Genomic DNA, 14,987 nt, shown 5'->3' with positions numbered 1-14,987 from the left:
GACCACAACGTCCCTGATGTGATTCCAGCCAGGGACCTTTGTTGCACGTCATCTCTCTCTCTCTCTCCTCTTGTTTCCTGTCTGCCTCTTCACTGCCCACTATCCAATAAAGGCAAAAACACCAAAAAAAAAAAATCATGTTTAAAAAGAAAAAAAAAAAAAAAAAAAGAAAGGCTAATGTAACTTATTTTTCATTTCACATACACTACATGAAGAATAAATGTTATGTTATCTGGCATAACATCTGCATAAAGTGAATTGTTTTCTTACTGGCAACCAGAGATATTTCTGAAATTGTTCAGTGGAGTTTTGAGTTTCATTAAACTTGTTCAACACGATGTGACTTACTTGAGTGGTGGATTTTTTTTTTCCTTTCATCATGAGTCATACTCTGAGTTACTCTTTGTAAATTATCTAAAAGACTTTTAAACATGAACAAATCTGTTTAGAGTAACATCACTCAAACTGTATGTTTGACTCAATACGGCGTTTTAGGGTCCAGCTCCCTCTGTGATTCGTGTTTCGGATAAAAGCTTCCACCTTCCTACAGATGTTTCGAGAGTGAGTTTTAATTGAAGCACTCTTCTAAACGGAAACATCACATCGTATTCTGAGAGCAGAGCCATCATGTGAAATTACATTAACTTGCTGTAATGAGCAGAGCGGGCTTCCCTGGTGGCTTTATGAACTGAAAGCAGCTCTGAAAATAAGCAGGCGGCAGTCAGGAGTCCCACACATTCGCAACACACATCCTCCGTGAGACTCTGCGGGAGTGAGAGACTCAACGCTGCCAGCATCACACTGATATATCAGCTGGTCAGTGATGACTCTTTTAATTAAAATACACAAAGTCTGTCACTGGGTAGTTATATTGCAGCATATCCATTAGATAGAGCAGATATAAAACTAGCTGATTTTTCCATTTTTATTACAGTATATTTGGGAATCAGCATTATTTATTAGTAAGTGAAATCTACATCTTTGAAAATAATTTTAGTGGCAATATCAGACAAAACGCTTATAGAATCCACAATCTAAAAGATCTTAACATTAAGTGAAATCACTACTTCATGGTCTATTTCATACAAAGGCTAAAATGATTAGTTACTTCAATATAAAACTAGAGCTGCAACAATTAGCTGATTAATTACTTAATTGACAGAATTAATCACCAGCAATTTTGAAAATTAATCATTTTGAGTCATTTTTTTTAAAGAAAAAATGTCAAAATTGTGATTCCAGCCTCTCAAATGTGAATATTTTCTGGTTTCTTTAGTCCTCTATGACAGAAATCTGAACATGTTTGGGTGGTTGACTGTTAGTCGGGACAAAAAAAGACATTTGTTGACGCCACCTTGGGCTTTGGGAAACAATGATCATCATTTTTCACCATTTTCTGACATTTTATGGCTCTAACGACTAATCGATTAATTGAGAAAATAGTCGACAGATTAGTTGATGATGAAAATATTAGCTGTACATAAAACTAACTGCAATTAACTGTTTCGAGTCGTTTATCAAGCAAAAATGGTAAATACTGGCTGGTTTAATGTGAGAGATTTGCTGTTTCTGTTGCTTATCACTATGAATTGACAATTGACAAGATTCATAGAAAAATAGTCGACAGATTGATCAGTAATGAAAATATTCATTAGTTGATGTCCTATTTCACACGGTTATGTTCTACTTCTAATATACTGAGATACAAAAAGAAGACATTATTATACCATTTCCATCTGAATCTAGAAATAAGCCACTGGCCAGTGCTGTGACCCGTGTCTAAAGATTTCTTTAAAGACGTCACATTATGGTTTTATTCTGAAAAGGTCGGAGTAGGAAAAGCACAGGTGGAAATAATAACTAATGATGGCTGAGGTCCCTTTAGTTTCAGGGTCCTGGTGTTGTTCATGTTGGCTCATTGTCACGCTGTCATGACTTACTGAGGCACTTGAATATAACGAAGCCATTGTTAACGCAATTAGTAACATCTGTGCTTTTCCTACTATGACAAGTCAAAAGGTCTATTGGATGTGTGAGTTTCTAAATGCAGTTTCAGTTCAACTTTCCTGCCAAAATACACATTAATAAACTTAAAATAGTGGTTGGATATGCTGGTATTTCCACAACAACAATGAATAAGAAGCTAACTTTACTCCATTTGTTTGTGTGTGAGGGTTAATATAGCCTCTTACCTGTGCGAGTGGCATCCAGTGTACAGGCTCATTACAGGGGCTGGTTTTGGAAAACCACCTCAGAAAAAAACCCCCAGATACCTGAAATGTTTTAACACAAAAGTGGTCAAATAAACATACCAGTGGTTTTGCCTTATGCAAGCCTCCTAACTGCTATTCATACTTATTGCAGGGCATTTTAAAAACCATTGTCTTTTAGGTATTCTACTTTTTTTTATGAACTTGAATATTTGAAATCAGGTCATCATCATTATTGCAGTTTACATCATCGTCTCGTGACATTACATCCGCCTGAGTGTGTTCAGTGAAGTTCTGCCTTCTGAGACATTACATTTACACACTTTGCTGTCTGGATATTAAACCATGAAGAAAAGCAATAAGCCACACATGTTTGTTGTGAAAGGCACAGTACTAAACTGTGCTTTTTTAACTATAAAAGGTTGCTTTTCAGCAGCCAAATCTCAAATTTCAGAGAAGGAAAGTTTCCTTCACTGCAGCACTAACAGATTCTGCTCACATAACTGATAAAAAAAGTAGTGAAATCCAAAACCAGTTTTTGAATAATTCTTCGTCAAAGACTTGGCCTTGCAATTCATATCTAATCTAATATATAGCTTTAGTTTCTTTCTATTAAGTTGTGTTATCTTGTAAACTTTGGCTGATTGGTCTCATACATACCTGTAGGAGCTGAACGGCTTCCACACTTCAACCTCAGGAAAGAACATAAGCATGTAAAACCACCTGCTGGACACTTTAAAGACATTGTATAACACAAAATATCAAGAACATGATGCATGCTGCAACTAATTATTGTTTTCATTACTTATTAATCAGAAGATTATCTTCTCAATTGATTGCTGAATTATTTGGCCTATAAAATGTCTGAAATAATCAAATGTTTTGTTTGAAGCAAAGTCCAGAACCTAAAGATATGCAGTTAAATAAAAACAAGGAAAAAGAGCAGCAAATACTCACATTTAAGAAGCAGGAACCAAATAATTTTTGGCATTTTAGCTTGATAAACGACTAAAGACGATCAATCACAGCTGTCAAAATCGTTGGATAGATGTCAGGAATAAAAAAAAAAAAAGGGAAATAAAGACCCGACACAGCAGTAAGGTCAGTCCTGTTTGTTACAAACCTTTTATTAAGATATTCAGATTTTTTTTTCCTCATTTTTAATCAGTCTGGTTTCTTTTCTCTTTACAGTAGTTAATGTGCAATTATCTTTATTACTGGGTCACAGTTAGGAATTCACAAAGTTATTGGCACTTGGAACACATGGGGGAAACACTGGCATGTACACGGGGCAGGGCAGGGAGGGGGGTGGGGGTGGGGGGGGCGCCAGGGGGGCATCAGGGCGATCGGTTGAATGGGGAGGGCAGGGCGGGGCGGGAGGGGGTAACACGGCAGGGCTGGGGGTAAAGGTCCAGGGGGCATATGTGTGTGTGTTTGTGTGTTTCTGTATGTGTTTGTATGTTTGTGTGTGTGTGTGTGTGTGTCGGGGCGAGGTCGGGTATTTTCTTTGACATCAGTAGACGCTACTGCATTGTTTTTGTTGGTTATTATTATTATTTTTTTTATCCTTTTTTTTTATCGTTTACTTCCAAAAAGCTGTTATTTCACTTTTTTATTTTTCTGGGTTATTAATAATAATAATAATAATAAAGAATAATACCTCATGCTGCGAGTGCACATCTAACAATCAAACTTCGATAGTGCTTCTATGTCATAATGTACAGTTTATATATTTATATATTTATAGTGGAAAAAACGAGAAAAAGAAAAGTTCTGCAGAGTATTTTGACCCAACGACACCAGAGACAAGGAAGAAAGAATAAAAAATAGTCATTCATGGTTGCTATGATCATATATGTGAGCCCTGCCCGCCCTGTTCTGTAGTATGATTCTGAGGTAAGACTGTGTTGACATGGACTCTCGGCTTGTGTCCCATTTCTGTAAAAACCCTGCACTGTATGCATTCAAAATGGTCCGAGAGCGCTCTGCTGAGCCTCCCGGATTTTTGTTCCTGAAAAACAAAAAAAAAAAAAGTATGTACCTGCTTTGTAACGGCAGCCACAGCAGGTCAGAAGCTGCTCGCAGCACTGAGATATTTGTGGGGGATTAAGGTCTGCTATGGCTGAGAGCTCCCGAGGTAAACTGGTACTTTTTTTTTTTTTTTTAAAAACTGCATCAGTGATACGAAGACACGCGCACACACATCCTGCAACACATCCTGAGAGTCTGAAGGTGTGTGTGTGAGCTTCTATATCTCAGAGGTTTGCCCGTTTTTGTAATCATGTATACATATACAGTATATTTATATATATATTTGCGTGAGAGTGTGTTTGTGTTGTCTCTGGTGTGAGGGGATTTTGGGAAAGAGCGAAGTAAATGTTTCTGGATAGAAGACTACAGACCTGCAGACGGCAGGAAGAGAGACGCGTGGAGCTTGCGAAAGCGCAGGGGGAGTGGGAGGGTGAGGGAGGGGGGGGGGCGAGGAGGGGGGGGTGATGAGGTCAGGCTGCAGCGCCGAGGAAGATGAGGAGGATGGCGGCTGAGCGGAGGGGAAGGGATGGAGAGGGAGAGATAAAAACGATGAGGATTCAGCTCAGGATCACAATCTTGATTTCAAAAGAGTCTCGCATCCCACTTCCCTCGCTCCTCTGTTCTCAAGTTTAGCCAGTTTTTTTTGTTGTTTTTCTTTTTTTGTTTTTACACGTATATGGACACAACTACTGACATTGCTCCAGGTTTTCAGCAGGGTCCCTACACAGGAAAAATCCACCCCCCTTTCTAAAAGTTAACGTGGGATAACACATTGAAATGCACTTTTTTTTTTTTGTTGTATCCACATTCCTTGGCCACTTCTGATTGCATACATTTACCAGAATGCATTTCCTTTCCATACTATGCTGCCTTATTCTGGTTTTGTGAGGCTACAGTTCATATAGAAACTGGTCTCTCTGCTTCTTCTACAGTAAATTTATAAAGAAGCATTTGCTTTTATAATTAAAGCTGCGCAGCTCAATAATTTTATATCCACCATGGATCAAATGACTATTTGTCATGTGAAAGGGGTCGCTAGTAGTGACAAACCTGTAGCAAGTTATCACCCGACTCTTCTCAGCTCTACGAGGTGTTTCGGCGTCTTTCAGCTCATTGTTTTGGTTTTTACGACCCTCAACTTTTGGTTCACTATCAACCGTGTTGTCTCCAGCAGCAGTAAGCAGCTGTTTTCAGCAAAAAAAAAAAAAAAAAAGGCTCTGATGAACTGACTGTACGGTACATGTATGTCCAGCACCAAAGTTGGCAGACAGACGCGGTTAGCGACGTAGTTGGTGTACAAAGTGGAGCGTTTAGCAGCTAAAGAGCTAGACGATTGTGAAGAGCGAACGCAGCCGAAAAGGAGAGGAGAATATTTGCCTTACATTCATCAGGTTGGACAGAAACAAGACTCCAATTGGATGATAATGCTCTGTTTGCCAACATGTAGGTGAAAATGTAAATTTTGCACTGCCCCCTGAGCGGTAAAATCAATTAACGCAGCTTTAAAAGATGTATCAGAGCTTCATTTTCACTGCTGAACACACCTAAAAACAAAACCGGGCCAGATGTGTCATTTCTAACAGTATTAGTTCAAGAATTTCAGGGTGGATTTTTCCTTTAACAGTTTGTCTGGATAAAAACATGGTTAAAAAAGGGCAATACAACCAGGTCATACATTTTCCATTCAACAAACATTACAGAAGTTGTCAAACCCTGCAAGCATTTTTGACCAAAATGATAGTTGGGCAACGTCATAGTCGTCCAATCTTTGCTTCTTTCTTTGATTCTGAAATTTGACCTGAACATTTACCAGATTATCTGTCAAAAGCAGTTCCTAAAGAGAATTTTTTTTTTGAGGTTTTGTGCTTGTTTGGCTTGACACTCAGCAAATTAACGTTCTTTCATACCTTTCTTGATCATTTATTTCAGGGATTCTCTGGAAATCAGGATTCACTTCATGTCCATTTCCAGATCTGTGTAGGGAACCTTGTTTGAATCAGCAACTCCAACCTTCACCGTTTTCTGGTACCCCTTACCCACCTGAACTCTCCCTCCTCCCCCCTTTTAATTCACCCCACCCCCCACCCCACCCCACCCCCAACCCCACCCATGCAGAGGAGAGTTTGCACAGTCTATGCTCCCACTTCCCACCTAGGGGGAGACAGGTCGATGGGCACATCATCGTTTTCATTTTTTTTTTTTTTTTTTTTACAGTAAACAACAAATGTCATAAAAGAGAGAGAAGAGAAAAACAACATACAAAATAAAAAAAGGGAATAATCGTACAAAAAGATAGAAACAACAAAAATAAGAAACTTACAAAAAGAACCCTCACATTACATTTTTCGATTCCCACCCCCCAAATGAACAAAAAAAAATCCCACTTCTGACACCAGCATCCGAACCACAGACAGGAAGTGACATAGTGAGCATGCTCAGAAAGGTGCAAAGGGCTTTGGCTCTCCGTCTTTCATTGAGACAGGTGAACGCTCGCCCAAAGGTGCTTTTTTTTTTTTTTTTAAAAAGATTATTCCACTCTCTCCTTGTCACTTCTGTTCCTTTCTGTGGATCGGCAGCCGAGGTGGCGACCGGGAGTGGAAAAACAGACGGACAAAGTCTCGGATGGACGAGCCGAAGCTCAAACGGCTGCGGCACTCTTTCTTTTGGAAGTCATGTCAGCAATCTTCAATCTACTGACAACTTTATTTGGCATCAGGGCCCACGAGCTGGTGGACGTTTTGGTGGGTTTGCGTCTTGTGTCAGATTTGTAAAAATGAGCAGAGGAACTTTTCGGGCGCTCTGCTTTTAAGGTGCTCTGATGAATACAGTGATCGAGACTCTTAAATTACAATCATAGCTTGTGTAAGATCACTGCTTCTTGGGATTTTCTGCCATCTAGTGGCTGCTGGCAGTTACTACAGCTGCTGAGCCCCCCCCTTCTCTTAGCTGCAGTGGCTGATTTTGGCCACCAGATGGCGACGAGTAAAGAAAAAAAAAAACAAACATTCAAGCAGCAGTAGCTTATTCTTTGTGGAAAAGCTGGTCCGAGAACCAGGTCAAGTAAACTTACTTTGGGTCGATTTATAATGGAAGTTTAATGCAAGCTCGGCTAAGAAATGTGTTCGTATTGTCACAAGACAATGGAGTAAGACTTTATACATGAAGTTTTTTTTTATACAGACATTCAGACTTGTAGCCTTAAAATGAAGTGAGCTAGCGGCGGTTTGTTTGCCTCAACCGTCCATCCGTCTATCAGTTGGTCCATCTGCTTTCTGTAGTTCAACACCCTGATCCCAGCTCGACAACAGCTGCAGTACAGTAAAATCCAAACATCTGGTCCAGCAATAAAACCGCCCCCCCCCTCCCCCTCCCCCCCCCCAAACCCTCTTGCCCGCAGCACCTCAGTCATACAACAATCGCAATGCAAAAATATGTGGTTCTCTTTCTCTAAACTATTTTACAGCTAACCATGTCTCCACATTCTCTTTTTGTAAATTTTTTTTTTTTTTTTTTTTTTTTACACATCTTGGCAACTCTACGTACAGGTGTTAATTTTGAATTATTAGTAGGATCTCCTTTAAAATAACTTTCAAGGACTACAGTACACTAGCTCAAATGTAGAAAACAAAACAAAAAAAAAAAACACAATAGCAACAGAAAATGAAACTGTAAAAACGTAAAGAACAACTGAAATGTTTACAAAGCTCTTCTAAAAGCACAACTGAACTTGTGTATCGCTTTAAAAAAAAGCAAAAAAAAAAAACAAAAAGCGTCTGCTCTGGCCCTGCTCAACCTTTAGTTGTGAAACTGTGCTCAGACATAACTGCCCTACCAAGAGGCAAAAAACTGCAACCTGTGCTGTCTTTTAAAAAAAAGTAAAGGTCATGGGTAGATTTCATCTCTAAAAAGATGTTAAATGATAAAAGAGCCCAAAGTACTGGACCGACCAGGTCTTGCTGCTCAGTTTCATGCAGTTTTTGCTCTTTGTAGGGCAGAGGAGTGTTCAAAACTTCTTTATGAAAACCAATCTCTCCTTTCACTTTTCCTCTCAGTAGCACTCAACCACCAGCTCGTAACCGTTCCCGCAAAATCAAAGAGGAAATAAAAATACACATACAGATACTGAAGAAAACATCTCTTTCGCTGTGCTCGCTGGAATTATGCCCAATTCATCTTGAATTTACCTTTAATTCCCTGGATTTGAAACCCAGTTCGAACCCCCTGGGTGAACCGGACGAGCACCGTCAGACAGTGGAAACCCACTTAAACACGACTCTCCTACACTCTCTTCATTTAAAAATCTTTGCACAGCGACAAATATTTACTTTTCAAAATTACAAACTCATTCAACTTCCATCTTGATTTCCTGCCAATGTAAAGCCAATGTTCAAACTGTGTAAAAAAAAAAACAGCAAGGGTACAGTACTAATAAAGTGGTTCCAGTGGTTCCCAACCTGTGGCTTCCCTACATGGGGTCACCAGATGGATCCAAGGGGTCACCAGATGATAAAATTAAATTCTGATACATAAAATTACACAATCCATTTTTATTGGCTGATTGTTTTCAAGATTACTTAATTGTTTGGTCTACGAAATGTCAAACAATAGTGTAGAATGTCCATCGCATTTCCCTGAGCTCAAGGAAACGTCTTCAAATTACAGCTGCAAGCTTAATCTGACGAATATTTTTTCAATAAATTGATTAATCTTTGGTCTATAAATCATCAGAAAGCAGTGAACAATATCCTAAAGCACAAGATGATGTCATCAAATACCTTATTTTGTCCCAATAACAGTCTAAAATTCAAAAATATTCACCATGCTATGATGTACATGACCTATCCAACTTGGAACCATCAAATATTTGGAATTTGGCTTCAAAAATGACTTTAACGATTAATCGAATATCAAAACAGTTGTTGTTGAATTGTCTTTTTCAGTCAACCAATCAATTACTCAACTAACTGTTGGAGCTCTACTTCAAATTGGATGTTTTGTTTGACCAACAATCCAAAGACTTCTGTCTTCTGTGAGAACTAATTGAATAACAGGCAAAAATATTCACATTTGAAACCAGAACAGAAGCAGAAGACATTAATCAATCAACTTTCTGTTGATTCAAGCCAAGTCAAGTTTTATTTATGTGGTGCCAAATCACAACAGAAGTTATCTGAGGACACCTTTCACACAGAGCAGGTCTTTAATCTACAAAGACCCAACAATTTCCCCTTTAACGGGGAAGAAACCTCGAGCAGAAGCAGGCTCTGGGTGGGCGGCCGTCCACCTAATCAACTGATTGATTAACTGACTGATCATCTCAGCTCTGGGTTTAACTCTTGCTGATTCAAATGAAGCAATCTGAGAAGGGGGAACATTACAGCTGATTTAGCTGCTCACAAGTTAAGACCTGCACACTATGATGGACTGAGTTAAGGTTGGGAACCACTGGTCTACTAAATAAGATCCACACTCCTTCTTAATATCAGGCAAATATAGAAAAAAAGTAAAAAAATCCATCCTTTTATGGGCCTATACTTCTCGAGTACAGTCGAAGTTTTACTCGGTGTTCAACAAGAGACACGTTGACGATAGCTGGGGCAGTTCGAACGAGACAAAAAAAAATCACCTCTACAGGTGCAGGAAAACAATGTCTTTACATTACGACACCACAGTGCTTCAAAAGAATGACAGAAAACAAAAACAGAAACATTGAGCCGAATGCGTTTCTGGACATAGATATTATTTCCGCTCTTTTACAGATTATTTAGTGCAATTTCAACTTTGTGGAAATAAGATGTTTTCCAGACATCTACAAGTTTTTGGATTCTTTATCCGGGATCCCCGTTAGCGTCCGCAAAAGTGGCTGCTTCTCGGTCTTGCTGGGGGGTTATTTTGAGGGATTTAGGCGAATCTACCATTTACTCATTCGGCCCACGACCCCACCCATCTGCAAAAAATGCCACGCTACATAAACAAACAACAAGCACCCAGGTATTTATCTTGGTGGCACAGGGCCAGAGGGAGACGATCACCACCTCCTCCTCCTCCTCCTCCTCTCTGTCATTAGTCTCCTCTCTCTCTCTCTCTCACTCTTGTCTCTTTGTCTGGATTGTGGCTTCGCTCATGTGACGGCAGACTGCCGCAATGCCTCATCTGTCCTGGGAGATTCTTAACAAACATCTCCTTCTCAGGAAGAACAGCACCACCTCCTCCTCCTCCTCCTCCTCCTCCTCCTTGCTCAAGTCTAGGATGATTATAATTATATTTTTAACCCCACTTGGTCACTTGGTTCAACAATCTGGTCAATATTCGCCTCATGATTGGCTGCGTCTCTCATGTGGATATTCTGACTGGTCAGCCGTGGCAGCCGGGGGGGGGGGATATAGGGACAGATAGACCTTCCTCATCAATTGGCTGATTATTAAAAAAAGGTGCAGTCAACACACACACACACACACACACACACACACACACACACACACACAAAAAAAAAAAAAAATCACACAATCAAACCACAGTTTCCCATGAGAGGAGGGTGGGCAGCACACAAACACACACAAACACACACACACACACACACACACACAAAGCACTGATGTGCCTGGTCAGACGTACCTACGCCCATTTATTTGCATATTTGCATTCAAATACCTCACATGTATACAAACACACACACACGCATACATACACACACACAGCGCAACATATTTGGCAGCCCCATCTGTTGTTGTTGTAGACAACAAACACTCACGGTCGCTCTCACCCACACACACACACGCACACACGCACACAGGGATACAGATACACACGTGAGAGTTTGGCAGGGATTTGCATTCTATGAGGAAAATGGAGTCGACAAAGAAATGAAGCAGCGGTGGATGGAAAATGATGGTTCACGTAATGAAGCAACAAGGGACCGACACTATTAAGTTCCTTCCTGTGTGTGTGTGTATGTGTGTATGTGTGTGGCGGAGAGAGGCATATGGAGACAGCAATAGAAAGAGAGAGAGAGAGAGAGAGAGAGATGTATACGTAAAGAGGGGATGAAACAGAAAGATATAAACAGAGAAAATAGGAAACAGAGAAAAGTAGAGGCAGCTGAGGGTACGAAGGGAGGGAGGAGGAGGAGGAGGAGGAGGAGGAAGTGTCCGAGCTGCAGTTGTGCTGCTGTCCCGTGCAGGACTGTGGGACGGCAGCAGCGACGGGATATTTGAGAAGGGGAAACCGGGGAGGGGGGGGGGGGATTAAAAAAAAAATATATATATATAAAAACCCTGAAAAGAGCAGTGGATAGAACTCATCTCCTGCTTTATCTGAAATCTATTTTACATTTAAATCATTTTTATGAGTCAAAAACGGGATGAGAGCTGCAACCGTGATGTGAAACATGGCCGCAGTACATCTGCAGCTTTGATATGGCACAGATGTATAGACGCTGTGCTGTGGATATGTGACTCTGCAGATGTGTGTGTGTGTAAAGCAGAGGAAAAGAAAAAAAAAAAAAAAAAAAAAAAAAAAGGTATGCCGCTCTCTGAGGCAGACAAAAAACAAACAGCCACTCATCTCAACCTCTGCGCACATACCACCCACACACACACACACACACACACACACATATATATACAGACCTTGCAGAGCTGAGCACCCAAACCACCCACACACAGTGACAGACATGCGCAGTCACCGCATGAAAGCCAGACACACACACGTATGCAACGCATAGATCGAGACGCAGACCCAGCCTGGCATAGGCATGCGCATTACGCACACACACACACACACACACACACAGCACTACTGTCAAAAGCTCTTTCGAGTGAGGAGGCAGACATTAACATGCCATAAATGGAGATGGAGGGAAGCGAGAAGAGGGGAGAAAAAATAAACTGCATACATACATTAATATGCACGCGCGCACAAACATTAAAAACACTCCCACACGTTATGTACGCACAGATGCACACGCACACACACACACATACACACAAAGCCTTTACAAACAGCTCCTAAACCCACCCTGCAATAAACCACAAACACACACACACACATACACACACGCACCAGTATGCATGCATGCATTCACACCAAATCATTCGAGCGTCCCAGCCACCCCCCCCCCCCACCCCCCCCACCCCCCCTCCTCATTTGTCCCTCCTCTCTCGGGAGGCTCAGACTGTCCTCTTCTTCTCTCTCTCTCTCTCTCTCTCTCTCTCAGATTGTTTTTTTCTCCATTTAAGGCGGCGGTTTTTTAAACAAAGCATTGGAATAAAAAGATTTCTTTTAAAAGGAAAACAAAAATGTGCAAACTATCTCCTCTACCCCCCCCCCCCCCCCCCCCCTCCCTCCCTCCTTCTCCCTCCTTCTCCCTGCCCTCCCTACAACTGCTTTCACTTTTTCTTTCTTTCTTTATCTCCCACCTTTCTTCTCGCCTCCGTCCTCACTTATTGAACTTGGTTATGGATCGTACCATGTGCCACAGAACAGAAGGTGGGGCCAGTTAGCAGTTAACCAAAAAAAAATTTTTTTTTTTTAAAAAATGCCCCAATTGCCTCCCACCTTCCTCACATCCTCTTCCTGCTGACTTTAAGGACCTTTTAGGTGCTTTTCTCAGGACTGAAAGCTTCTTTGACTAATAGCGTCTTTAAAAAAAGAAATAATAAAAAAAACTTGATATACATGTTAATATATAAAAAAGAACAAATAGTAAACATCTTTCCTCAAAAGTCAGGCCTCGAAAAGCATTTTTTTTTTTTTTTTTAATAACACTGGTTCAAGAACAGGTTTGACGACGCCTCAGAAAGGCGGTATTTGGTTCTTCTTCTCTGGGGGTGTTTGGACGCTTCGTGCGGCGCCGTTTCCGTGTTTTTCACTCGAGAGACGATTTAATGATGGACCTTTCACCTTAAGGGTGTGTGTGTGTGTGTGTGTGTGTGTGTGTGTGGTAGTCAAAACATCAATCTAAACCTGTGACAGTGACATTAAACAGTTCAATGCACACTTCTGGTGCCACGCTGGCTATAAAAGGTGCTTGAAAAAACATCATTATAGGCCAAATATTCATATAAAAAACAACAAATAAATGTCAGTTGTGTCAAAAAAATGTCTAGTATTTTAAAAAAATCTGTAATACGTCAAGTGTTTTTCTCTGGGTTTTAAAGTGTTAGTCTTCATGATTATCATGCTTTTAAAAAAAAAAAAAAAAAAAAAAAGCTAAATATTTGATACGATATGTTTTTTCGCACCGGGGTTTTCATAGCAACAGTAACTATGTGTGTGAGAGTCCCGGCAGATATACTAATTTAATGCACAGGAAATGACACATATTGAACGTGGAGGTAAGCAGCTCGTCTTGTAACAGCAGATATCTTTCAAATTAAAACACTTTGATATTCAACCAGGATGACAGACTCGACGGGTGACTGGCGGGTGTACTGCTGCCCCGTATCCTCCATACATTACTGCAGTATATATATACACAATCCAAACACACTCGATGTCACCGCCGTTTTTCACAAGTTTTGCCAAATCCATAAAGGTCAATCTACGCACAACAAATATCACCATATTGGATACGAGTCTGTTATTTGACCTGTTTGTTCATTTTTGCCAAAACGATGCCGTACAGAGAAAATTCAGCACTTTTTCCAACTTGTGCGACTGAATATTTTCTTTCACCGACATACAGATTCATCATGTTTCCATTAGATGCACTTTTCATGGTGTGTTGTCCTTAAACTGCCCTTCCTTAACTCCCACAGGCCTGTCGGTGCACAATTACATTTCTTAATAACCTATGGTATGTTAAGTTAGGCCAGATTACCAGCTGTAGCTAGTTTTTCATTAAAAAAAAATCATTCTAATGTAACCCGTGGGTGCAGTAAATCGAGGTTAGTCATGTAAACGTCTTTAACCTCTTTGTCTGATTCATTCAGCTACTTCGTCTTGACTCCGTATTGCCCAAGTCCTTTTTGCTCTTGCGTCAAATACACACTTGAGTCTCGACTTGTCTACACTTTAAACAGGAGTAGTGCACAAACACAGTGAGTTATCTCACTTTGGTGTGGGGAAATAAACAGACTTTTGGTGCCTGTTTATAAAAAAAACAGTCCATTTCTGTCATGACATCATCTTTAAAAAAAAACAAAACAGATTCATCCTGATTCTGTCGGGGTCTAACACATGAACTGTTCTTAGTTTGACTCTGTTGATTTGTAGAGTACACACTGAGTGGGCAAATCTATTGAACACACAGACTAAATAGTTACTTACTTTGCTTCCATAAAAGGAGATCAAACCTTTATTGATTGTCTGGGGGGACTGATCTTCTGATTAAAAAATCTTTTCAACTCTTCAGGTCTGAGGACTAGAAAAAAAAAAAAAGCTAAAATCTGGTAAATTTGGGTGAATAATAAACTGTATTTCTCAAATCACAGTGGCAAAGGGGATGAAATACCAGTGGTTGCTACTGGTATTTTTTACTAGCAGTGTGTTTTTATGTCATGCTACTGAATACATTTTTAAAACGATGGGAGAAAAAAAAAAAAAAAAAAAAGAAAAGTTGAGCCCTGGTAATGAACCTCACGCTGAAGAAGAACAAAAGCTCCTCTCCAGGTTTTAGCTGATGACTGTATTCAGCTGCATTGTGGAACCTGGAGGTCACATTTTTCTTTTTTTTTTCCTGCATTCTTGTTCTTTTTTTTTTCTTTCTTTCTTTCTGAAAGCAGTTCTACCGTTCAATTATCAAAG

This window comes from Thunnus albacares, chromosome 3, assembly GCF_914725855.1.
Source record: "Thunnus albacares chromosome 3, fThuAlb1.1, whole genome shotgun sequence".
In the NCBI taxonomy this organism is placed as follows: domain Eukaryota; kingdom Metazoa; phylum Chordata; class Actinopteri; order Scombriformes; family Scombridae; genus Thunnus; species Thunnus albacares.
The sequence above is the reverse complement of the archived record's forward strand: the minus strand, read 5'-3'. Positions refer to the sequence as shown.